We start from the raw sequence: 27,220 nt of genomic DNA, 5'->3' as shown, positions 1-27,220 counted from the left end.
GTAACATAATTCTGGTCACTGCTATAGGCTGTTTTGTCACTATATATAATCCTGCAACTTTCACACAATTTTTGCAAAGCAAAATGAAAATGAGGAACTAATCCCCCTCAAAATGTCTTACGGCTTTGAGGAAGAGAGCTTTATCTACGTGTCTAGAGGCTAATTGTTCAAGTCCCAGCTGTTCTGCCAACTGTGGTTAATATTTTTCTGCCCTTCACATCCCAAGACATTACATTCAATTGCACAGTAACTATTCTTACTCAGTTCTGCAGAAAAAGGAAGTCTAAAAGTGATTTGGACAGCATTGAAACCAGGACTGACAGGCCAGTAAGGGCTCTCGCACAGACTGAGGAGAAGTCAAATCAGATGCTTCTAGAATAATTTGTTTCCTATATATGGAATTAGCGTATGGCTTCAAAATTTGTGTTAATACATCTTTTATTGCTGTACATTTGTTGCTCTGACTGACGGCATCCAGCCCGTCAAGGACGAGCTGTGGCAGCCTCCATGCTTAGCTGGGACTGTGCTTCTCAGGCTGCAGCGTGCACTCCAGCGGTGGAAGGCCGACCACCTCAAACCAGTACACAAACGGGGGTGCAGACTGGTGCTACTAACAAGGGTGGCAACTGACAAAAATGAAGAAATAACATGGAGCACCCTTCGTCCTAGGCAGCTTCGCTTGTATTCCCAGAAACAAGGTGACTGGGTCTGTGCAAAATCCAAAAAGATTAGGACTTAATATAGTAAGCCTCTTCCCAGAACACAAAGTGTGGCAAATGAACGATACAGCCTGTCACCTCTTGATACCAAATGAAATCCTGCCCGGCTCAAGCAGGGATTAAAATTTATTCCCAGCTAATTGATGTTTGGAGTCACCACACTAGATTAATTAGTCTCAGCTCCAGTTTCTGCTCCACGTATTTGCCTGAGCAGCTTTGAGGTAGATTTTTAGGTCAGGCACAAACTCTCACTGTGTGTTTGAGTGGTGCCAAGCAGGAGAGAGTGCAGAGCCCCCCAGAAAACTCCCGGTAGTAAACCCGCCGTGGGGGGCTGCAACCAATTCGGTCTGCGTTTGGAAAGACTGGCAAAATCATAATCATCTCCCAGGGCCAGGCTGGTGGGAGTGCACAGAGCAGCAGACAGACAAAAAAGACAGGGATTATTATCATTTAATGTTGTGGGCTTTGGTCTAATTTTGTGGTAGTCAACATTTTGCTGCTGGTGGTGGTGTGAAATAGCAAGCTGCCATGACTGAGTATGTCCGTTGTCCCAAAGCACAACAAAACCAAATGTAACCACAATTGATGGAAACTATGGAAAGGGAAATAAATTTAAAGAGGCATCCCAGAGAACTTCAGTAGCTGTTATGCCTACCCATTTCCGTACTTCTTCTTTCTAAAGTAAGAGTACATAGTGGTGACTGGAAAATTAAGTGGTTTAATTCCACGCTGGGAGAAAAAGGCAAATTATTGTGATTTTTTCAATTAATCAAAATTTTTGGAACACAAGTTTACAGTCAAAACTTGTCAATAAATTATAAATGTTTCAGTTCTGTTAATTTATGCAAAGAAATTTTAAACAAGAGCAAAACCCAAGACACTTCATTCTGCAGCTGTTCAACAAGACATTTAAATGTTTTCCAAAATAATTCTCCTCACATTAAAATAAAGTTTCTTCAAAGTAAAAGATATAATGGGGAGAGGAAAAGAACTACCGGGCAGAAATTTGTTTCTTCATAAAAACTGTTTCAATAAAACAATTTTGATTAGCTTTGAGTATACGTGCTTCTTTAAAATTATCTGGAGAAAAAAGATGGAAGTCAGAAGGATTGAATTATATTAGAATAAAATTCCAGTTAAAGAAGGACAACAGGCAATTCTTTCTGATTTAGAGCTAGGAGCACGTTAGTACCATTCTTCCCTTTGGGGGACTGTTTACCCTCAACCAAAACAACCCTGTCTCAGTTTACGAGAAATTCAGGACGAGCTGCTATAACAAACTGCCAATTGCAATTCAGTCGGGATTTCATCCTACTCCAAAAAACAGCCATCATAAAATTTTTACATTAGAAAATACATCCTGTTACTGTACTTTAGGGTTTCATATTATTCCAGCTATTTCTTCCATTACCAGCCCTCAGTCCACCAATTCTGCCTCAGCAGCCTGCAGGCAAAGTCTCTCTCAGAACATCTCCACGTTGTACCTAAAATGTTTCCAGAGCAAAAATTATGTCATTCTGGGCCCTGCATGGAATCTGTAAAGTGTTTCTCCCTGCACACTCCCACATTATGGCCGCTATGCATATCTGTTCCTGCCGTTCCTTTAACACAGTAGAGGGAACCAGTTATGATGAAAGGGACAACTGGTACCACCTGAAGCCACCTTTCCACATCCTCAGAAGGGCACTGTATTCATGAGTCACAACTGAGTTGTGTCTTCGGAGATGTTCTTTGTGTTCACAAAATTCACATTTCCTAAGTGAAAGTTGACAATTTTCACTGTACAGCTCCCAAGGATGGGGCCATCGGCACGCATCTGTACTGCCTGTGCTGTAACCCTACCATCAGTCATCACGTAAAGGTGGTCACAGCAGCAACAGCTGGTTACGTGAAGGAGGGTCGTTAGGGAAGTACTCAGTCGGGTTTTAGTTGCCTGAATTGGAAGGACGAAATGTGACTGCAGGCAACTGCAGATAAGCTGGAGTGTATGGGTCACGGACTAAGAATTACTGGTAGGGTCCAAATACAATAGATTTGACCCAAAGATTTACAAACTACCTCATAGAACTTAAATTTTTAGAGTCACTGTCTCAAAAGCATAAGAAGGGCAAGAAGAAAAAGTGAGTTTTCACTGCGCTCTCTCGGCCCTTGAAATCTCCAGGGGAAAGTGCAAATATTTCTGTCTCCGCCTTTCTGAGGCGGCCAGGAAAGGGAGAAAGGGATATTTGTACGGAGGCTGCATTCTCACTCCAGTACCAGCTCTTCTAACAGCTAATGCATAATACAAAGTTTATCCTGACGAGTCATTTGAATATTGCTCTCTGAAAGCATGAAGCAGTTAAACCTACAGCACTGATAACATTGCTGTGTGCACTGGAGCCCATCCCCAGCTGCCAGAAGCTCTTCCAGGAGGTGCTCCTTCAGAGTATTTGTAAACACCTGCACACACCACTGAAGAGGATTACAGAGATTTGTGAAAGGGGAAATAAAATGCCTATAAAAAGAAGCATTTTCTTATTAGATATGGGTTTTTTTCCTTCCAGGGTTTTCACTTCTGGATAGCAGAAACAGAAATATGGCAAACGTACTTTCTTGATTAATTGACTTGCGCCTGCCAGCAGATAAACTCAGCTTATTTCATCCATCTATTCTATCATCTATTATGATTAGTATAGCTATGTTCCATATGATTTAAGGACATTTCAATATATTTCCTTATACCGAATTTTTGTACTTCACATTTTGCTGGTAAAATAGCAACATGGGACACTGATTAATAAGCATCGTATAATCCTCAGATGCATTTAGTAAATCACTCTTCTGCTATAGACTTTCATCAGACATATAAATAGAAAGAACCAGGGAAACTACACATAATATTTGTAATAAAATCATCCAAATTACTATCGTTTAAAATGTTTATGTAATACTAATACAATGATTGATCATGAGAGATAAGGAAAAAGTAAGTTGGCACAAAATTTAAAGAAAGCCAAAAGGTCATAAAAATGAGCCTTCATTACAAAATACCTAGCCACATCACGCAAAAATGATTGAGGTGATAAAAAATTGCATCACAGATGATTTGTTCCATCTGTATGTTATTTGCCACTAAGCACTCTATCAACATCATGTGGCCATATCAAACCGCTGCAGGATTATGACTTAACTCTGCTAGATGTTTACAACACCAGAACAAAAAGTAGCCGCTGTCTCAGCCTACAGCCTTGCCACTGGGCCAGGTAGTAATGGCTTGGAGGCTCCTCATGTAGGGTCAGGATTTTCTTGTTGGAGGAGACGTTACTGTGACCAAGGTATTTTCCAATCGTAATTAGGTGCAATTGGGTACATTGGATCTGGATTTGATAAATAACAGGGCTTCGCTTAATATTTTTAAAGGAAACCCTATGTTTCAAAAAGAAGAAGGAAAAAAAATTATTTTCTTTCTGTACAACTTTCCATCCCTATCTTGTGTCCTGTCACCTGGGAACCTCGCTGTCATAAAGCATCACCTCAGGGCCCAAGTGAGTAGGAACTGTTTGAAATGACACACTGAAAGTTAAATACATCAGCACCCAGCTACTCTGTAGCATAAAGGAGGCCCTCAAGACAGGTTCAACAGGGCACTGACCCACAAGGGCTCTGAAACATGTGCAGCTCCAGCTGATTTCAATAGGAACCTGGCTTATCATCTTAAAAAATTTGTATCAGATGTGTTAGTTTATAAATAAAAAATATTTCTTCTCCTCTACCTCCCCTTCTCTCCTGCCACCTGAATTACAGACCCTTTGGACAGGATTATGAAACTTTAGCTAGGTTATCTTCCTCTTACGCACCATCACCAGTATATCGGCTTTGAAGGCCAAGCTACATTTCATGGAAAGCTGCCTGAACTGGGAGAAACAGGTGCACTGCACTTTTTCCTAATGAGATTCAAATAATATGTCATTTGCTCTCTTAGAAACAGATGATGACATAAGCAGCGTTTGATCTGATTTCCTTTTAATGGAAGATATGTTACCAACTGATCCGTGTATTTATAAAAATGCACACATTCCCTTTTGATTTTATTCAGCACTCACTTGCAGGGATATGGTAAAGGGAACTCATTTTTTGTATCAAATATACAAAAACAGTATCTTTGGGTTTGTTATCACCAAGAACCATAGAAACATGAGCTCTTTCTCACCATAAAAATATGTCTACTTTGCCAATGTTAAATAATTTCTAGCTTGGTTCTCTGAAAATGTGATTACAAAAATAGTTCCTACTTCAGCAACAGATCCACTCCTGAAGTGTGATCAGAGTCACATCTGCTGAATTTTAATGATAAAAGCAAGTTTTCTTCATGTCTGACTCCAGAGCTGTAACAGGTAAGAGCACATGCGCTGGCATCCACGGACAGAAGTCTGACATACCGTTAAATGAAATACTTACTAAAGAGCAGTGCCCGGAGGGTGGCGAGAGCCCGGCGTTGCTGGTTCGTGCCAGTGGCGGTGCAGGCTGCTCAGCAGTGCAGGAGTGTCACTCGTTCGAGACTTCACAGCTCCGGCTGCCATTTGCTATCAAGCAGAGATATGTGCAGTAGAGACTTTGTTAAGGAGGTATAAAGGCTACTTCTCCACACAGACTCAGGATGAAAGTATGCTTATTTACCTCTGATTTGATGTATTATTTTTCAGTGTGCCAGTCATAGCTGTTAATTAAACACAGCGGCTCCTGTAAATGCAAAGACAGGAACTAGGGCTCCAGGACTATATACGTGTGCATTTTAGTAGCATCTAAAAAAACTGTGTAAGGACTTCACTGAATAAGCTAACGATTACTGTAGAGGACTGCAGGGCCTTCCTAAAACAATCTTCAGCAACGAGGGAGGAGGGAGCCCTCTTCAGCAAGAGGGAACTCCAGAGGGGCAGTAGCCCTAGCAGCTCTTCATTTAACAGCTTCTTAGCCCCCAAAATTCCCTTAATTAACAAACTCAGGGAGAACAAAAGATGTTACAGAGCTACAGCAACTTTCCCACCCCTAGGCTCTAATCCCTTTATTCTCCTGTCAGTTGGTTAGTCAGGTGAGAGAAAATATTTGCTGTTACGTGTAAAATCTGAGGAGTCCTATACTTAGCAGAACTCTCACTGTCTTTGATAGGATCACGGTTAAGTTTTGACCACAAATCTCAGTATCCAGTTTTAGGATGATCAGAAGCCAACCATTCAATTTTGAAAACATAATAATCAGGACAGCTCTTGACTTGCTTTTGAGTTGCCATGGGTCGGCCACCAACACCCTTACTCAAACAAAAATGGAGCCTCGGTTCCTGCGCAAAATCATGGAACTAAATGTTTCTGCATGACACTCGGGGCCTTTCCTTCAGTATGTGTCCAGCCCAGCCCAGCCCAGCTGGAACTACTGGTGGGGGAGGATTGCCCTGGAGCATCCTTTACATCCCACAGGAAGATCAACAGCACAGTGATCTCGACGAGCGTACACCTTGCTTTCAGAAACTCTTCTGCTGGTAATGGAAATAGGGCATCACCCTGAGAAGTGTTTTCTTTTTGACAGCTGAGTTTCACTGCCTCTACAGAGGTGGTGGTATTTACTGGTCTCGCCACTGAACCATAAACATAGACACAGAACCATAAACATAAATATCTGCTGGCAATACTACACTGGAGTTTCATTTTAGTAACTGTTGTTTGGCTGTGTTCAATTAAGTAGATTAAAATTACTTCTCAGTAGTCATTTCCCATTGCTTTCAACACCTTCGTCCCTCATTCAGGATCAGAGAAGTACTACCCACATTGATGGTAATACTTTCACAGTTTGTATGGCATAGAGAGTTTTCATATAAGGAAGAAAGGAATTATGCATGAGTAAGATAGTGAAGGCACAAGGGAAAGGAAAAAGGAAAATGATTTAGCAGAGCATTTCAAATGTTTTAATAAATCATAAATTTACACGGAAATGACACTTTAGTGAGTTTCCCTTACACTGGTCATGGAATGACAATATATTCTTTGTGTGTATGTGAAAGGCTGCAATGTACTGCTATGTTTGCACAGCATTTCTGAGGAAAAATACCGATTGGAGCATAAAAAATTTCAGTTTTTACCACTACAGGTCTTTTCACATAGCTTCTCTTAGTTCAGCATAAGAGTATTGTAGAAAAGAAAATGAAATGTTACAAATGTACAATATAAGCCAGAGATCTCATTCAGAGTCCCTAAAAATATGAAATCCAGAAAAACCTGGATTCCTATTATGTTGAAAATGGAACGACTTTATACTCTACTGATTTTTTAATGCAGCAGATCTTGGAGAGAAGATGTAAGATGATGCCATGCAGAGATGCAAGAAAATATATTTTGAAGTGGAAGAATCAGATAAATCATGAATCGCCAGTGTCACTGCTAAATCTGCGCATGTTCTCATTGCTATTTTTAGATCACTGACCACCATCCTACCATCCTCGCCCAAGGATTTTAAGCACTGTTTTCAAAGACTCGTAAACAAACGACACAATCAAACATGAGAAATCAGCATAATCACCACAGTACTTTCTGACTTTCTCTTCTGCTCTGAGCTGCAACTTTCCATTAAAAGCACTATTCCATCCCAAAATTTAGAGTTTTAAGCCAGAAACTATTTGCAGATTCAGTTACAAAACAACTGATCAATGGATGGATGTAAAAATCAATAGGAACGGATATAGTTCATCAGGGATAAGCTGGCTACCAAAGATACTGAAAATCCCATCTAGTTTTGCTTCCACAGAAAAGATCCAACCATGGCAAAAGCAGATATTGTAATTAGTACATTTGATGTTGCTTTACAGATAACTCTCTTCGGCAGATAGATTCTAAATGGTCTATCTTTATGCATATTCCTGCTCCATTTCAAAATTGTATTGCTACAGATCTAGCTCTTAATGGTGCTAAATTCAATGAGATTCAAGAAAATGCATGCTAAGAAAAGCAAATACTTAAACAAAAACTTCTTTTTTGAAATGTGCTGCCACTGTACTACCGTAAGCATTGTGTATCTGAGTCAACTGGACATAGCATCATTTTCTTAAACTTTCTGTAATAGCCCAAGACAGAATAAAAACATAAGAAAAATGTTTACAGTAGGCAGCAAAACTAGCATTGTCTTTTCCTGTTCACCCTCCCAATTCCTACTTTCTCATCCCAACTCATCAGATGTTTTATAACCACAGGATCAGAATGGTGTAGGTTAGAAGGGACCTCTGGAGGTCATTTGGTCCACTGCACTAAGCATCGCCAACTGCAAAGTCAGATCCAGCTTCAAAACTAGACCAAGTTACTGAGGGTCACGTCCAGTCCAGTGTTGAATATCTCTAAGGATGGAGATTCCACAACCTTCCTGGGCAGCCTGATTCAATGATTGTCCAACCTCATTTTTTTCCTAGAGCCCATGTGGAATTTCCCTTGCTGTAAGTTGTGCCTTCCTTGAGTCCACACACTCTTTTGGCTGCCTTTAACAGTGATTGAGGCAAAAGCTGGGTACAGCACAAGACCACTTTTGTTGCTTTAGACAACCATGGTATTCCAATAGTCCTTGCTACTTGCATCCAGTAGCTACTTCCAAAATATATTTTTCAAGTACATAATCTTAAGGGCTTTAAGTCACCTGAGGCTTTGCAGACACCTAGACTTCATGATTGTGTACTGGCATCTTTGATCAGCCTACTGCAAGACACATACCTGGTTGGCAGGGAAACAAGTTTTCATTGCTAATACTGAGATCTACATCATTTAGTCTGAATGTTTTAGCAAAGAGAAGATTAAGATATATTAATCAGCCTGAAGTCCCTGGAAAGAAGTTCTTGAACAAAGTTAATGCCTCTCTCAGAAAACAAGGAGAAAAAACAGTGGTTGAGAGATGCTAAGTTATTTTCTGCATAAAGCTTACATAGCCCAAGGGAGAATATGGAATTGCAGCAAAAGGGAATGGCTGTTTTTAAAAGAAAACATTGTTGAAGCAGCATTTCATATAACTGAGATTATAGCTAAAAGTGGGTAAGTATAGATCTTCTCAGATGTTACTGTGACAAAGAAGCACTTAGATAATTAAGTGAAAGAGTCAAGGAAAACTCAAAAAGACATAGGTGTCCTGGTTTTGGCTGGGATAGAGTTAATTTTCTTCCTAGTAGCTGGTATAGTGCTGTCTTTTGGATTTAGGATGAGAATAATGTTGATAGCACACTGATGTTTTAGTTGTTGCTAAGCAGTGCTTACACGGGTCAAGGGCTTTTCAGCTTCCCATGCTCTGCCGGGTGCACAAGAAGCTGGGAGGGGGCACAGCCAAACTGGCCCAAGGGCTAGTCCATACCATGTGGCGTCATGCTCAGTATAGAAACTGGGGGAGTTGGCTGGGGGGCAGCGATCGCTGCTCAGGGATGGGCTGGGCGTCGGTCGGCGGGTGGTGAGTGGTTGCATCACTTGGTTTTTTTCCTTGGGTTTTGTTCCTCTCTCTCTCTCGTTTCCCTTTTCATTACAATGTATTATTATTATTTTATTTCATTTCATTTCAATTATTAAACTGTTCTTATCTCAACCCTCGAGTTTTCTTACTTTTGCTCTTCCGACTCTCTCCCCCATCCCACCAGTGGGGGAGGGTGAGCGAGCGGCTGTGTGCTGCTTGGGAGGCTAAACCACGAGAGTGGGACACAAAATGTGCTACTTCATTGATCGCTGATCTTTGTCACCTGGTTTACACAGCAATATGAATGACAGCTGAATGAGAGTTGTCCTCTACATTCTTTTTTTCTGTTGAATGTTTGGTTTGCTGTTTCTGTAAGGGAAAAAAAATGGGTTCTAGGTATTGACAGTTTGACATAACAGTTCAGATTAGCCATTGCACCTTGTAAAATAATTAGCCTGGAAGTGAAGAATCAAGCTCAAGAATGTGCTAAATGGAGCAATCATCCAGCAAAGTGAACAGGGAAAGGATTTTGCAGTTATAGTGGAAGAATCATTGAAACATCCATCTGTCCAAATGAAGTACTATGTTTCTACATGTTCTGCTGTGAGATCAGAATAAAAACAAGAGAGCTTACAGGATGTACTGTATAAGTCCCACTGCTTGCTGCATGCGGCACCATGCCTTTTGAGAGCTACTAAAGCAATAAAAATAATACCAGGTCTCAACACCATAAGGCAATTTCTGTGGAGCTGGAGATACACTCGTATGAAAAAAGAAGACTTCAGTGTGGCCTAACAGAACTGAAAATTGTGAAAGGGACTAGTAAAACTGATAGAAATAAAGTTTTAAAGCTAGCAAGACATTTACAAGCTAGGGGAGATAGCTCCAGGTAGCCTACTCATTGTTTGACTAACGAACTCAGGCAGCTAGCTATTCCATTCAGACACCAGCAGTCATACAGAATAAATTACCAAGTAACCAAAACGAACATAAAGTGAATTCAATGAGTGCAAGTGATGGTTTGTTTATTTTGGTGAGAAGGCAGAAAATACACCTAATAAAAAAGTAATCTGCACATGCAGACCTCTGACTGTAGCTAATACATCCTGGGGCAGCACTGAAAATGCTCAATTTCATAGTTATGAAATAGAGCATTTCATAGTTATGAAATAGTCGGCAAGCTGATTAGTAGGAGACAAAGGTGGTATTTAAACAAAGAACGGCTTGTTGATTTCTGATCAACCTCTCGCCCGTTTTATCTCAAACACACTCGGCAAGCAGTCGTTCTTGCTAGCAGCTCCTTAATGTAACGCGCTGCTCTGCCATTAGAAAGCTCCTGTCCCTCCAGGATCGCACAGGACCGCTCTTCCCTCCGCTCTGCGGTGTGCACCAAAGTACGGTGCGCAGGGACAAATGGCAGGAGATTTTCTTCAAATGCGCTCCCCTGATCTGTACTAATGTGACGCTTGGGCTGACGTGGATATACCCAGTGTATCTAAATGAGCTCCTGCTGCGTGGTACAGCCCCACCTACTGATGCCAGTATTGCCTAGATAACAGGACGACTCTGCTGCCTGGGTTTAAGCAAACATTTCTCTGTCTGTAGGAGTGCTGGTATCACAAGAAGACATTCAAGGACAGGAGCAAAAGGAGCGGGGACATGCAGGGACATGGTGTTAAGAAGCCTGAAAAACTGTAGCTCAGGTTTACACAAATGACAAAAGAAGGTGCTCAGAACTTCTTGAGAAGCAGCGTGACATAAACTTCTGAGTAGCCCTAATCAAAGGCAAAAATCCATCTGTTAGCACTCTCTGGAAGTCACACCAGGGATGAATTTGACCCCTGGTGGAATGGGAGCATAATCAAATGACATTAAGGGAAAGGGCTTTAATTAAGTAACACTTAACTATAGTTATATTATTTTTATTGTATTACTGCATTTTTGTTATGTATGACTTATTCTTCATTCAGTGTTATTACAGTAATATTCCCTAAGTTGTGTAAGATTTTATTAGCACTTTGTCTTATTTGACGGCTTTATTCGTGCACCAACTCAAGAGATTTTATAATTGTACTTTCCATTACTAATATATTCCTATATGAACACTGGAGTAAGGCGTTAAAACAACATAATTGAAGGAAAAGGAACCTAATGTCTTCTTATACTGCAGAGGTGATTCTGCTTCCAGCAAGTATGAAGAATATCATAGCTCAGGACATCCTACGGAAACAAGGAAAACTTTTTCAGTGGTCTGCTAAGTCCCACATTTCAGACTAATCTTGAGAGGGGAGGAATGACTTTTAATGATTTTGATGATGATGCTAAGGTCCACCAGTATTCCCCAGGGAATGATATTCAGCTCCCCTGGGGAGCTAACTCAAACCCCCAAGTTTTCCCGTCAACTGAGGGAAAACTATTTGCACCCTCCTCTAACCCCCGCTCTCAGAACAAGGCTCACATATGGTGTCTGCTGTGGGGAACTGCTATTTTGGCACCATACATTCAAGCTGGCAGATGCTAACTTCACAATAAAAACGCCTGTCTCTTCAAACCTTCTGTGCTGAAACATTCATCAGAGGAGATGGGACTACCATTTTTAGCAGCACCCCACAAGCAAGCAGCCAGGTAGGTGAACAAACCAAGGCACTGCTGAAGGAAGACAGTTGGCAAGTGAAAGTTTCCAAGTCAGGCTTTTTTCCCCCAGGCGCAGTGACACTGACACCTACGCGTGGACACAGGGGTGGAAGGGGAAGACACGTTGTGTGCCTTAGCTTTGGCTATGCCGGTTCTTTGACCGTCTTCCCTGAGCAGAGGTACAGCTAGACCCGACGCTGAGAAACCCCAGGTGCAGTGGCAACATTCCCTCTCTCCTCTGTCCTTGCAGAGAACAACTGTCCTGCAGATACATGGAGACTGTCCACAGTCTCAGAGACTCGTTTATCCCGCAACGCACTGCAAGTGCTCAAGCCCAGACTGTTGAAGTCTCAGATTCTGTTTTCCATCATTCTTTAGGGTTTTCATGTGTTCTTTGAGAAACAATCAGTCCAGTCTTGCCTTAAAAGATTCCCTCCTTATCCTATGGAGATATTTTACCTTTCTACAAGAAATTAATCACCTCCTTTGTACAGTTTACTTTTTAACTGGGGAAAGACAGCAGGAACCTCTCACCTCCTGTCTTGTCTTTCCGGCTCATGCACTCTGGCTTGACAGGCTGGCATTAAGACCCCTACAGAAGTCTCCTGGTGATGACCCTGCCAAGCAGACGAGCCTCCTGGAAAACCCTTCCTATGGTCACCCCCAGCAGATTAAACCATTCGGAGCTTTCTCCAGTTAATTCCTGTGTTGTCTCCCCGATGTCTTCTAGGTCACACTTTTTGCTCCTGATTTTTAACCACACTTCCACTATGGGCTTATTTGACTCAGGAAAGTCAGACAGCTCCCAGCTAGAACTGGATTTCACACACCAAAACTTTTCAAGCCACACCTTTAAAAAGAAGACAAATTCTATTTTCTTTATGTAATCATTCCCTGCAATTATTATTAGCAGCAAAGAGCAGTTACATTAATAGTCAAGCTGAATAAGCAGGTTGTTAAAAGTTTCTCCTGAGAGAAAAAAAAGACATGAGTATATTTTTCAGTGATGGATATTTGTTTTTTAAATGTCACCATGATTTCCAAGCCTTTATTCTCTGGTTGGCTCTTTTTGAGTGCAGCAAGAGCTGGCTGCTCCCTCGGGAATGGGAGCTGGGGGCAGTGGGGGCTACCCACAGGGAGTCCGTCAGGGCAGGGTCTGCCAGCCAGGGCCCGTCCCACCGCCCCAGCCAGGAGCAGGGCAGCTGTGGGGGGCTGGAGGCCAGCCCAGCCGGGGTGTTGCTGGGGCAGGGGCTGTCCTTTCCATGAAACAGCCCATCTTTCTCAGTCAGCCACTGCTCCTGTGGAGGCTGACAGTGGAGACAGACAGGCAGACAGTGGGGACAGACTGCCCTCAGCCCCCACGGCCATACTCAGCACGCTCGGGTCTCCCATGCCAGCTCACGTTTTCTTACATTGTCTGTGGACAGTCTGCCGGGAAGAAGAGAGAAAGACAAACCTCCCTTTCCACTTGGGGAAATGAGGTGTGGAGGATCCTCACTCCAAACTCAAACTGGGATGGGAAAAGGCTCAGCCTGACAAATGAAATGTCATCAGTGCTTCAGATGAACACATTAATCAGCAGAGGTGTGTTTCTGCCAGCTTCTGTTTCTTCTGTTACACCAGACTTCGGGGGAAGCAAGGGGAACTAAAGAGACAGATATGAAAAATAGTGGGTTTTCCATGGCTTTGAAGTGGCGGCAACGTGCAGACGTCTGACCACAGGACTGGCCACACCACTGACCAGCTTAAAAACTGGCATTGTGGTACCTCTCATTTTGCAACTTTAAAACATGCGACCAGCTTACCGGTACTGTTTTGGACAATGTTATTTTCCTGCTGAGCAGACCTGCTCCGCTACTCCTCAGCCACATCGGAAAGGGATTGCGTGTAAGCGCCGGTTCCCGCTGCAGCCAGCATGCACTGCATCGGAATGAGAGAAGCATAACGAACTGAAAAAGCTCACAGCTGCATGGGTATCCGAAGAAAGTATGCCATTAAGAAACAAGTTGCTACACTATATTGGCTAATGTCTAAATTTATTCCTCCTCAGACAGACAAGTACCTGCATTAAGTAAAAAGCTTAGTGAATACATTAAATATTGGAAATACCACACTAATATTATTTATAACACGTGGTGATGTGGCCTTATTATTTTAAGATGGCAGCGGCTTTTCCGCTAAAAACTTTGTGACTGTTACAAGCTCTAATTCCCACACTACATCTGAGTTAAATTATCACGAGTCTCAAAAACTCATGAAATTAATTGGAGGAATTCACAGCATCAAAAATGTGTTTTACATGTCTAGACAAATCTGATTATCATCATGCCCTTCAGAAATATGTTATATATTCCCAGCATGTCAGATTTTAAATAGCATTACCATTAAATGTGGTCTAACTTCAGCTGACAAATCAGAGAATAATGATTAGGATGAATCTGGTAATTTATTTCAGTTTTAAGAGATTAATTATGTTAATGACAATCAGATAAGGTATTTGGACAATGGCATTAGATGCCTCTGAATAAAAAATCTTCATTTAATGTTAAATGTATTTCTAATAAGTATTTTCGATATCATAAATAAGTAAGGTAAAATAAAAACCAAATAAAAGGAAAAGTTTCCATTGCATGGCGTTTGCTGAATTGGTAGTAGAGTATTTTGAGATTAAATGGAATTCCTACTTAGCTGAAAGCAATTAGGGGCACAAAATTCATAGTAAAGCTGCAGTCCCAAAATCTGCAGAATTACACATTTGTCACATTAATGGAGAAGCCTGTGGACACTAAAGGAAAAAGTGGATCTAATTCTGCTTCCTGAAGATGGTATGAATTTTGCCAGTGATTAGTGTGAACAAGACAGATCTTACTAAATACACCCAGACAGAAGCTCAGATTATCACTTGCTGTTTCCCTGTTTTGCACCTAAAGCCAGGATGGATGGATTCTTACTGTCTTCCCCAGAAGGTAAAGATTGTTTCAGGGTTATTGGTATACTTGTTTGGGGCTTGTTGAGAAAGCAGGTTATCGCTATTGCTCCAGATCCAGAAGTGGGATGGTAAAGCTAACTTAAGAAACACGTTAATTTAATCCAGCTGAAACGGGGAAAGGCACAGCAGCTGCTCAGAGCAGAGGGCAGGCTGTAACAGGTGGTTGGAGACCTGGATCACACTCAATCAGCCCTGACTAGGATCCAGTTGTGTTAGTTACTGAAACCTCCTGCCAGTAGGGCTGTCTCATTATCTAGATAAATATGACGCACAAAGCCATGCCAGACACATCGTATTACATAATTCTCCATTTCATGTGAAAAACGAAGGTATAGAGGGCTTAGATATTATGATAGTAGTTACACAAAATGAGAATTGAACGTACATTTCCTGTGGGCAGTGAGCTCCCGCCCCACGTCACCTGGCATGCAGAGAGGACGATGTAAACCAACAGCTGGGACACGAACACTTTACCCACGCAACCTTTTAGGTACAACGCAAAGTGCTCTGCAGTTAGTAATTCTTCCAAATGCTCTGCAATATTACGCTCACCTACCACTCACCTGTGTTGGTCAATGCCATTCAGAGGATATTTTGTTGGCTGCATGGGCATGAAAGGAATTATGCTGCACATAAAAGCAGTTGTGCTATTACGCATGCCCTAAGCTTTGTCCTGTCTCAGTTTTAATTAATACTAATCAATGCTTTGCAAGGACAGGAGTAAGGCTGCTCTTCTTTTGAATCCCTTCTTTCTGTAAATCTTTCCTGTCCCAGTTAAGCTAATCAACATTCTTACAATGCTTTTTCATATGAAACTGTCACTGTTCCTTAAATGTGTTACTATCTACCAATTACCATTTTCTACCGCTCATAACACTTCTTTCTTTTTCATTAGCACTTCAAAATATTCTCACGTTCTACAATATCTCATTAAACTGGAAACCTGATTATTTCTATTGTGTTAGCAAGTGTGTCACTGGCACTATAATGGTTATCTTTTTCCTATTTTAACTATCCAAATGAAGCAAAAATCAATTCCATTTCATTCTTTCCAGATGAATCCCAATGCCTTTTATTTAAACATCCCTATTTATACTTATTTCCAATGCTACACTATTCCACTGTAATGAAACATCTTTTCATGGCATGTCCTCTGCAGTCTTATTGCCAGGACATAAGCCTGCATACTAAGGCAAAACTATGAACAAGGCTTCGGTAATCTCCACCCCGTTCTGAAGCTCTTCTTAGCACTGCAGTGGCAAACAGTCCCTGTGTGGGTGGGGTTCCCTACTTACATGTCACCAGATGCATCTATGTTCATGTAATATGCACTTACTTTTTTCCTGCCGTGCAAAGTTGGTGCATTATTATTTTGCCATTGCTGGAAACCTTCACTGTGAAGCAAGCCATGTCCTAGTGTTGTCTCACAAACGGAGTTCGTTACCCGGTGTGCAACACCCAATAGGCACACCCAGCCGAGATACCAGTTTATTTCAAGTTGTGCGCAAGACTGGGTGCTAGGTGGTAGCTCCACAAAGCTAGCCCCCCCGCTCGTTCATACAGGTACAGTATTTATACAGTCTAGTTATACACAGGCATAATTACGTAAAGCAGTTTTCTACTGGTCTACATTTTCTCGTCTTAAAGCCACAGTATTACTTTAATATTCTGCGTATGCCCAAAGGTGAGGGATATCCGCTTGGGCCAGGGTCTCCAGCTCAAGGGGTGTGACTTTAGTATTATAATGAGGACAGTTTGCATGAGGGTGCTTCTTATCACACTTCTGCTAGCAGCTTCAGATTGTTCCCAAAACATCATAATTAGCTTACATATTTCTCCAGGATGTGTTTCACTTCCCAAGGACAATAATTTTAATTAGATGTTCCACATTCCAGCCTGAATCCTCCTTATCAACTTTACGTAAGTCCTGGCCTTCCACCAGCTCCTGATTGACTACACTAGTACATGCTGTAAAAGCACAAAATGGAAAGAGTAGTCCAGTTCTTGAACACTGCCAATGTAAATGTGAGCCAAGAGAGAGGAGATAACAAATAGATAGAGCATGAAGGTAATAAGACGACAATCAAGGCCAGTAAAACAAGGAACAAGCACAGAAAGCAAACTGGAGCTCTTCTGTAGGTATCACATGGAGAGATAGTTTGACAGAGAGTCCAAAAAGAGAATGAGGTAGTTTTGCAGATATTTATGAGGGTATATGAGATGGAGCTTCATCAGGAAAAATGTTAGGGTGTTTACAGAGGAGGATTTTCAAAAGCACCTAAGTCATTTTCGAACACGCACCCTATTGGCTTTTAGTAAAGCTGATACTCATAAAGCACTTTGAAAGTGCAGGGTGTAATTTCTTGTCCTCCTGATCCGCTTTTAAAATACAGATAAATTACAATATAAACAAAATCAAATTGCTTTACCAGATAATGTCAAGCATAATTCTCTGAGAGTCCCAGGTGCTGTAAAATCATTTTGCGGCCTTTGGTGAATCATTTAGACTGCCTACAGCAATGTCTACTTCACAAGCAAGTTGTGGGCCACAATTAATCATTTGCAAGGGTTCTATGAGACAGTAGGAAAGACAAACTTTAAATGACCAAGCATTAAAGGCCTTTGACCTCCAAAAGCACTGGTATTTGTGGAGTATTGGTAGAAAGCAGGACTCACAAGTACCCAACAGAGCACATTCAGGCAGAGATGTCTGGTTTGGCAGCACTGCTTGAACACAGGTATGTCAGCTGCCTTAACCCTCCCCTTATCGTGGTGGGTTGCAGGACAAGAGGATGTTCATTAGTCATGGTTCAGTTCTGAAGGGGACCTAATACCGATAGGAAACAAGAATTTGAGTGCTCTGTGCAATCAGACATTGCCCTCAGAGGCAAAGGTTTTCTGGCATTCCTTTCCAACCTGCCTAGATCTACTCTGAGAGGAAGATACTTCTCAAGCATTAGCAGAAATACAGATGCACAGCAGGTAAATACTAGCAGCAAACTCAGGAAGCGAGCATGAGCTAGGAAGCTGTTACTCTTACAGTGATAATAAGCAGTGCAAGAAACAACATGAGACAAAAATCCTTATGTCAGAACTGAAGTTCTGACTGGTGAGCGGCTGGACTGGAAGGTGACTGGCCTAAGGGGACGATGAGGGTAGCAAGTACCTTTGAGCCCTCCCCAGGGGACTGACCTAAGCCAGACCTTTGTTGAAAAACTGAAATGGCAATTCTTTTTATCAGAAAGAACGCTCCATGTATTTGTTAGGTGTCTGATTTACATTAAGCTAAATAAGCATTAACAAACCAAAAGCAATTTATAGCCACTTAAATAAAAATTAATTTTCCTCTCTATTATCCAGATTTTCCTACAGTAGTTTATGACACTATAAACCTCCTGTGATCCTCTCATTGCCTTTAAATCATTCTAGAAAAATGAAGATACATACAAACACATGTAACAACTACAGGAAAATATCCATCTTCTTTTTATTTGGGTAAGTTCTATATCAAGCTGTCAGTACACACCATGTAATTTTTAAAAAAGATGGGGCTGGATCTGCCTCATTTTTTTAAATGTTTAGGGCCGCCAGTAAAGAGTTTTCATTTTTCATATTGTAGATAATAGGTAGTAGAGAATTTTGTCTTCAATAAAGAAAAATAATTATTTTTCTAGATGTATTTATGCTTTGCATGAAATTAACTTTTACTTTAAATAGGTCCTCTCCCAGAAGAATGAGATCATTGAAATCAGGGCAGAAACATCCATAGTACACCCTGACACATGATTCAACATAAATAAGCTCTACAAGCTTAGTATATTTGTCTAAACATATGTTATTTATAACATTGAACATTTGCTTCTACGCTGCACTGTTCAAAGCATTTTCTTTCCAACCAATTTCAGTGCATACAGAGCATCATAAAAAGACTGTACTTCCCTCTGATTAAAAGAAATCTGATACTGAAACTGGAACTGATTGAGACTGTGCCCAACTGTTCAGAGAACCAATTATTTTACACATTAACCTAAGCTCCCCTCAGCCGCTACTGTAAGCGAAGAACATGCCAGATCCTGGTTTAAGATGAAGACAAAATACCATCACTATTGAATTATCACAGGCTCCATCTGTGCTGAAATTTAAAATGGAATCCAAATAAAAATGTGTTTACACAATTTCACATTTCAGAGTACACATCTGACCCTGTGTTGTTTTTCTATACCCCACAATTCTTTTTTTCATGGATCTTAAGTAAGCTTGAAGTACAGAAAATTTTCTTAGTGATCCAAATTTTTACTAAAGAATTCAGCTATTCAAACCAAAAAAAGGTTACAATTCCTTTTGTTGTTACGCATTTGAATTAGTGCATGCAACACTGCACAAAGTGTCGAAATATGGACAAGCTGGCTTATTTTGGAAGATTATCACAGGTTCCAAACCAAAATAATCTGAATTAGATATATTACTTTGTTGCTAAGAATTCTTCTGGGGATTTGAATATTGGAGCTGATTTCAAAAAGCAAAAAACCCCACAATCTAATAAGTAAATGAAATAGCAGCTGTGTAAACTCTTCCAAAAAATCACTAAACTGCATTGACATTTCTGGCAGAAGATAGAAACTAATTGTACATTCTGATTACCAATGTGACTACGCTGTGTCTTAGGGCTAAATTACTCCTTGTGATCTGCTCACTTAAGTGTGAAATCTTTGAGGATGTCTGTACAAGACCAACATAATGCACTTCTTATGCTGTCCCTGATGTTGGAGGATCTATGCTAGTGGGTCTACATCTTACTTCTGTTTCATTAAAGATGCTTGCATTTTTGCATAAAATACTCTTTATTTTCTGTCCCTTGTTATTGTCCAGAGCTACTGTGTTCCTCATTCCACAGTACTCCATTGCTGGGTGAACTTATTCAGTGTACACAATGTGTATGATCTCTGTAGTGTTTTGGGATTCCTTCAGCTGGAAGTCAGACACCTTGGCTTAGTGTTGCAAGGCAACAAGGCGTATGTGGTCATGTCCATGTGTCTGCCCTCCTCTTCCTCATCATAAGCATTAGAATAAAAGGGCTGATTTCACTTGTATTTGACAGGAGGTAGAGATTTCAGGGATGTAATGCTTCGACACTGCAGGTGGGCTCTGAAAGCCAATTTGCCCTGATCAAATAGACTTTCTTTGGGTAGTGAAGGACCTATCTACCCCACAACAAAGCATAGTGCAGAGATACTTAAACTGGCGGCAACCGAGCTCTAGTGTCAGAAGCAGCAGCAGCCCAGCTGTGCCCCTATGAATGAAAAGATTGCATTGCTTATTATTTGAGGCAGGGTGCAGACATACTTGGTCAGGCTGGAACTAAGCTGGGTATGTCCACCATGTAGGTTATGTAGTATCTCCACCAATGTAGGTTAGATGCAGTCAGAATGATGACTGAGGATGAAAGGATCCTCTGTCAGATGTTTTTGACACAGAGTGTTTACTGAATAATTCAGAGTATTGTGAGCATAACCAAGGAAATATTGAGTTTGGACTTATCAGCACTGACACTCTTTTAAAAATGAAACATGAATAAATTAAACAATGACTTGCTTCACAACTGTAAGCAACTAGCTGCCAGGAAAGAGTCAAAGAGTCAGAAGGGAGCTAATGGTGAAACCGTAGAGATCTGAAGTTTGCCTTAAGGTCCAAGCAGCATATTTTTAAACAGAGACCAAAAAAAAGATGCTAAGAGAAGTTTGTGACTGATTTATAACTGACAAACCCATTTTGGATTTTTGATGACTTAAGTGGAGAAACAAAAATCACAGTTATGACCTGGGACAAAATTCTCAAACCCTGGGAAAACCAATGCTTAATCTTTGGCAAAATAATTAGAACAAAGGAAGTCATACAGTCCATGAAATGTAGGAAGCCTGACCTGTGGTTGTGACAGCACTATGGAAGTAAGGGAAAATTTAGACTCTATGTATGCTACAATAATACCCAAACAAAACCCCCCCTCAAAAAAACTAAGAGAAGAAAAGCACCAAGACCGCAGAGTTTAAAAATGGTGCATAGATCTTACATGCTGTAAGATCTACATGCAAATGCAAGGCAAAACAAGACACAAACCAGGATGCAAGACACAGTGGATTACTTCACTTAGGAGGAGTATGTGGATGTCAGTAGAGCAGAGAAGTCCCAGGCAATGATGACCGGTTCAGCATTACAGTAGTCCCACTGAAAACAATGAGGCTTCTTTTGTGCCACATTATTGGGCATATACTGAAACGTTTTGTTAGCTCAGGGCCAAGGATTTCATACAAGCCAAAATGCTGGGTTAGTGAAAAAAGTGTTATAAATGTAAGGTAACAACTAGAAAAGGTACACAGAGATGCTCGATTCTTCACAAGATGTATATTTAAGATGTCTTTTAATATTGGCAAATCCCCACGCTCTAATAAGGTGAAGCACCTCTTTGAAGGTACACACCAATCAAGCCATGATCATATCTCTCAGGGATAAACTTTTTGTTCTGTGAAACTTAACTTACGACTTTTTTTTTCTGGATACCCCACGTATTTTTGGATTTGTTTTTAATGATAATGGCATTTGGTCCTCAGTTATTCCTTCAAATGTCATCCATAAAATATATATCCAGAAGATCTGATAGCATGAACATCTTTGGTATTTGGTCTTGGACAAATTACATTATTTTACGGTATTCCTTCCAATACACATAGATAATATATGAAGAAGGAGACAGCAGAAGCCCGTAAGTTTGAAAGGTGATTTGCACTCTTCATATGAAGAAACAGCAATAAAAATAGGAGATTTATGACACAATTTACTCCTTCATTAAGCAGCAGACATTGTAAGTGTCAGCCAATGGCTGTAAGGATTTCAGTATTGGTTCTGCCTAGTGTCTCATTAAAAACTGATAAAAGAAACAGCAGTCTAGCTTAAGCTAAACCTGCTCCTTTTCCAAATGAAGTATGCTGCCATATTTTTACAAATTAGAATATATATCTGTTTGGATGCATGTGCAACTACCGAACATTTCACTAAAATTTTAGAAATATCACATAGTGCAAAACCTGTTAAGTCAGTTGTGCATAATATGCAGTGAAGTACAATGCTTAATATTTTCTTCACCTACTGAATCTTTTCATTCTAGAGAAAGGTGTGATATTTGACACATCTTTTGGGGCAGATTCAATGAAGTATGCATTGTTCTCTGCCATAGCCTCACAGCTGACTTCCACAGTCCATATTCTGTCTAATTTCTGAGTCACAGATGACCTTGCAGGCAATTTACTCTTATTACTTTCTGTCAGATAGCTGGGCTGATGCATAACCCTATTTCTATAAACAGGCTATTTCCTCAGCAGGTATCTGAATTTTATCAAATGTACCATTTATCAAAGGAAGCTCTTCATATAGGCATGGCTTTTCTTGTTTTAAGAGCAGTCTGTACTTGAAAGAGATGATCACCATTACAAATTTTTTTCCTGAAAATAGTATGTATCATTGCATATAAATTCCTACATAATGCCACATTTTCATATGAACACACTCAAGTTGCATTTGTATTGCAAATATATGCATGCAAAATAGGCATTTGCACAAGCAAAATAGATAAAGGATTGCACAAATTCAAGGGGGGTTGGCATAATTTAGTTTGATTCTCCATATTTAAACAACTAGCCTTACACATCCTAAACATAATGCAGTTTATGTTGACTTTACAATCTGGGACATTTACTGTGAACATTTTGTGCAGTGCAAAAGAAGGAAGAGTTATGGAGCTCCCAAAAGTTCACTTTTTAGACTGTCAGGGCTTTGAAAAGTTATGCACATCTTACTGGTGAAACGTAAGCTGTTGGCATTTACATTGCCTCTGGGCAGTTGCTGTGAATGTCTAGGTACCTTAAACCTTCCTGACCTCTGTGGGACTTCATTGACATAATTCTAGATTTCACAAAGATATAAGTGAAGAACAATCAAGGAGAATCTAATGCACAGCTAAGTTTCCAACTGCCCAAATATCAATCTAGCCACCATTGTTTCACTATGGCTAGTACATTCACTTTCTTTAGGGTGTGCAATGAGATAGACATCAGAACAGTGTATTTGGTAACAAGCAATTTTGTTTATTCATGTAATGGAGATTTGAGAGAAAGACATTGTACAAAGATTTGCCAGTTATCCTTTTCAGTAAAAGGACAAAATACACTCATCACAGTGGACCAGGTGAACCCCTTATTGAGACAGAGTACTTAGTAAAGAAGGCAGATGTATCTAGCAAAGAAGCCCGACTCTAAACACAGTATTTCAGCCAAAGTAAATCTGAGCCATGCTGAGCCACAGACATGCTTCTTATTCCTGGAAATTTCCAGTGGCAGATACAGTCTATCAGTTTATCTCATGTGGATATGTCTGCCTTTTAAGACACCAACTTTCTGGCCCTGCAGTCCACACTGTATGTCTTTTAATCCCAACAGAGGCCTGAGTCTCCTTAAACCTTTTAGTGTCTCAACCTAATACCCAGACAGATAACTGCCACATGAATGCTGAAGAGCTACCTAGATCTCCCTGCATCCTTTAACCACAGTTGCTAATAGCCAATTACTTGGCTGAAGCTACGGATGCCCCTCGCTTTCAAGGCGATTACTACACAGGTCTTCTGAATACCAAATGCAATCTCTGCAACATCTTTCTGTTACAAAAGAGGAAAACTAATACAGAATTAGTAATAAAGTCACATTCGGTCAGATGTTGCTCCTTGACACAGCAAATATATATATTATATATACAAAACTGAATCATGACAGATTGTATCTGCAGGACACAAAACAGCTCTTTCAAATCAAAGCTTCTCTCCTCAAAAATAAATAATTGCATCGTGATAACAGGTTTCAGTAAGACACTGGGGCCACATGCTGTGCTGTCTTGATTTTTGGATAAATAAACCTGTGCCCTGTTGTTTATTGGATGAATAAACCTTTGGGACATGTGATAGTGTACAACTAGAACATGATGACTCAACATTCAGGCATTTTTAATCAACACTTTGAAAATTAAAATACTTAATTAATACTTGGTAAACATTATCTAATTGAACCTTACAGTGCTCTCAAATACCCAGCTACTACTATTTATACTTGACAGATACTGACCCTGCAGTTAAATAAGATGCTTGCAGCCGCCAATGGAGTTGATATCAGAGCCATGATTAGCACTCAGAAGCTCCTGACTCATGGTGCAGTTTCATGTTACGGTGAAACTGATCTAACAGCAAGCTGTGACCGAAAGGGAGGCTTGCTTGCCATCTCCCCTGGGCTCCCGTTGCCCGTCTTGCACTAGATTTAGCAGTCATGCAACCACACAGCCAAGCCACATGACGCTCAATGTCAGATGCCCTGAACCTACTGCAGATATATATGGGGATCCTACCTCTCCGGGAGACTGAATTCACTGTACATGCAATGTGGATATCTGTGCATCAGCAGGAACTCCAGCATGTTAGACTTGCTCATGTGGGTGGCATAAGGAATGGGTAGATGTTGCATCTAGAGCCTCACCAGCCCTTAGGACGGCCCTGCAGGATGGCCCCCTTACCTACAAAATGTTCTGCTAGAAAGCAGTCATCTCATACATAAGGTATAAAATGTTTGTAGGCTGACAGGATATCTTTAATCCAGGTTCTTAGTAAAAAGTTTCCTTTCTGCCTTACTGTCTTTAAGATTTTTGAGTCATTAAGGAGATGCCACCATAGTTAACCTTCTGCTGCTATTTGTCCTGTTTCACAGTAATTATTGTTCAGATTTGCCAATAATCTTTGTTTTTGATGAAACATGACTGGGGTTTTTTCTTACTTTTTCAGAGAAAATATTTTAAGATATATTTTATTCACTGAAGAATTAACTTATTTTTAATTTTGTCACAACTTAGTAATATATTTATATATAGGAATTAGATTTCACTGAAAACAGAGGAATAGACTGTGTTTCAAAATTTAGCTCATAAGTATATTGATAATTGCATATCTAATAGTAAGGTTGTAATTAGGATCATCCCCACAGCTCAGGTTATTCTTAGCTCTGAGGTCATAAGCATACTCAGTGACTCAACCAACCATCGTAACTCTTAACCACTTGGTTTTCATTGCTACTTCTATTACTTGAAATAAGTTCATTAAATAAGGAGTATGCATACTTGGTCATCTGGATGCAAATAAGAATACTATTTCCAAGCTCCTATGCTAGAGGTACCTTACCCTCCCTCCAACTATACACGTCCAATTATCCATTTTAGTTTTTTTCGGGGCTGTAGATTTTCAGACCTTTCTGTGGCTTTTTTGGAGAAATTGCGTCATCTGCGCAGCAATCGCTGTGACCGGGCTGCTAGGCAGAATGCTCCCAGCCTGTTGGGAAGACTGTTCCTTCATCCGAGGCAGCGAGCACTGCCTTCCCTCCCATCCACAATGTTATGTAAACAAAGGACAAAGCACTGAAAACCTGCTCAGACCTTTGATCTCCTAGCTCACAGGAGCCCCTGGTCCTGCTAATCTGCAGCTGCTCACGCTTTCTGCATTCCCCATATCTTCATATGCCTGCAAGCCATCTGTATGTCTCTGGCTTTTCAGATGACCTTTCCAGCCCTTCCACATTTGCTTCTCTGCTATTCATGGCAACTGCTCCTCTCATGATCCCTCTGTTTTTCCTGCTCCATCGTATGCCCCATTGAGCCTGCCATACCACCTGCCTTTTTCCATTTCTCCTCCTTTATTCCCTTTCTCATACACCCTGACATATCTGAGCACCTTTGCTCCTTCTGACACCTCCAAACTGTCTTTCTCCGTCCATTCTCCACATGATCCTCTCTCTAGATAAGGTCCTGCTTTACCCCTTTCCATACATGTGTCTCTGGCATCTTGATTTCAGTCCTTCCCCTTACTTTCAGTGTTCTGGTTGGGCTCCTGAGTGGACTCCTCTCCCCTTCTGGCTTCAGAAGATACCATGAACAGTGCTAGAAAAAAAAATATAGAAAAAGAGAGTTTGTACTGGTGAACTTAGGAAAACTAAGACATTCCTGGTACAGATCATGAAAGGCAAAGCATTAAGCTCCACAGGTATACAAGCTACGTAATCCAGCACCTTCTTCAAGGTTAATTTTTTTATGGATACTAACTACAAAGTCCTTTTGAAAAAAAAAAAAAGTTAATTTAGATATAATTCCAATACAGTACACTTTACAAATATAATTTAGATAATTAAGATATTGGTGGCAAGAGTCTCTGACCTTTGTAAAGTTCTCAGAAAAAAGCCCTTGATCAACACAATTTGTACTGGAATGTAATGACTCAGCAATTGCAATTTTTTTTCTTTGTGCGCAGTGATTTCTAGAACTAGATTTTACATCTGCGAGGAGCAAACAGAAAACTGGAGCACGGAGGAGCAAAGTTAAAGTTATCTGAGCAGCTTAACTGAACTTCTGAAATATTTTATAAACAGTGGACTGAGTTTTCAAGTAAACTCTGAACTTCTTGGTTTCACGTTTTGCTTTTTGACAGCTGTAATATCTTACAGCTGTCCCGGTACGGTTTGTGGGTCTTTTTTTGTTGCCCTTAAGTTAACAGTATCTGTTAGCAACCTAAACTCCAGCACAGATTCTGCACCTATTACACATCAAATATTACCAGGGATGAATCAGGCTCATTTTCCGTACTTCCCTGATGCTGAATTACAGGTATTAGTCAACCACATAGCACGAAGATGTTTGTATTGAGAAACAGAGAACCAAGGAGAGGGCTTTGCCAGAACGCCAAGCTTATGTGACCAGTGAGCTGGCCTAAAGGATTTTCTTTGACTAAGGAAGTGGAGTTTGGTTTCTGGTTTGCTTACTGCTGACGATGGTTTTAATTGAATTTTGTGACCTTTCTTGTTACCTAGCTCGCAAGAGATAATATTCAGCCCTTGGAAATTGCAGAATTCTTTTCTTCTCATGCTGGAAACGTATTCTGGTGTGAAAATGCAAGGTACACTAACAAAATTTGAGCGTTGGAAACTGGAGCTGAACTGGGTCAAAATGAGGGATAAGCAGGCTTAAATAAGGACGGGAACACTCTCACAGCGTCCACGCATACGTCGACAGTAACTACTACTCCGTTAAACCGTTGTTAAACAGCAAAGACTTCTCTAAGGAAGCGCTGCTGGTTACAAGTACACTTACAGCCAAGAACGAGTGATAAACAAAGCAGTAAATACTAGCCCCAGGAGAAGACGGGCTGCGCACGCAGACGGAAGGCGGGACGCCTGGCCACCGCCTCGCCACACCGGGGTATCCCCGGGACGGCAGAGTGAGCGGCCAAGGGGCCTTACGTGCGCGGGGGAGCAAGTAAAAGCTGAACGGCACACGCTGGCTTTAAACTGTGCGGCTCCTCGGAGCCCTT

At 40.8% G+C, this 27,220-nt stretch overlaps 1 long non-coding RNA gene across 1 annotated transcript; it reads right to left on the bottom strand.

The window, feature by feature from the left end:
• Positions 1 to 5,156: 5,156 nt before the first annotated feature.
• On the bottom strand, positions 5,157 to 27,129 carry LOC140651660 (uncharacterized). The gene is made up of 3 exons (XR_012042469.1): positions 27,001 to 27,129; positions 25,726 to 25,797; positions 5,157 to 5,281 (listed from the first exon to the last, which is right to left on the bottom strand). It is a non-coding gene; the product is annotated as an uncharacterized lncRNA (long non-coding RNA).
• Positions 27,130 to 27,220: the final 91 nt, after the last annotated feature.

This window comes from Ciconia boyciana, chromosome 5 (assembly GCF_034638445.1).
Source record: "Ciconia boyciana chromosome 5, ASM3463844v1, whole genome shotgun sequence".
Lineage (NCBI taxonomy): Eukaryota > Metazoa > Chordata > Aves > Ciconiiformes > Ciconiidae > Ciconia > Ciconia boyciana.
The sequence above is the reverse complement of the archived record's forward strand: the minus strand, read 5'-3'. Positions and strand labels throughout refer to the sequence as shown.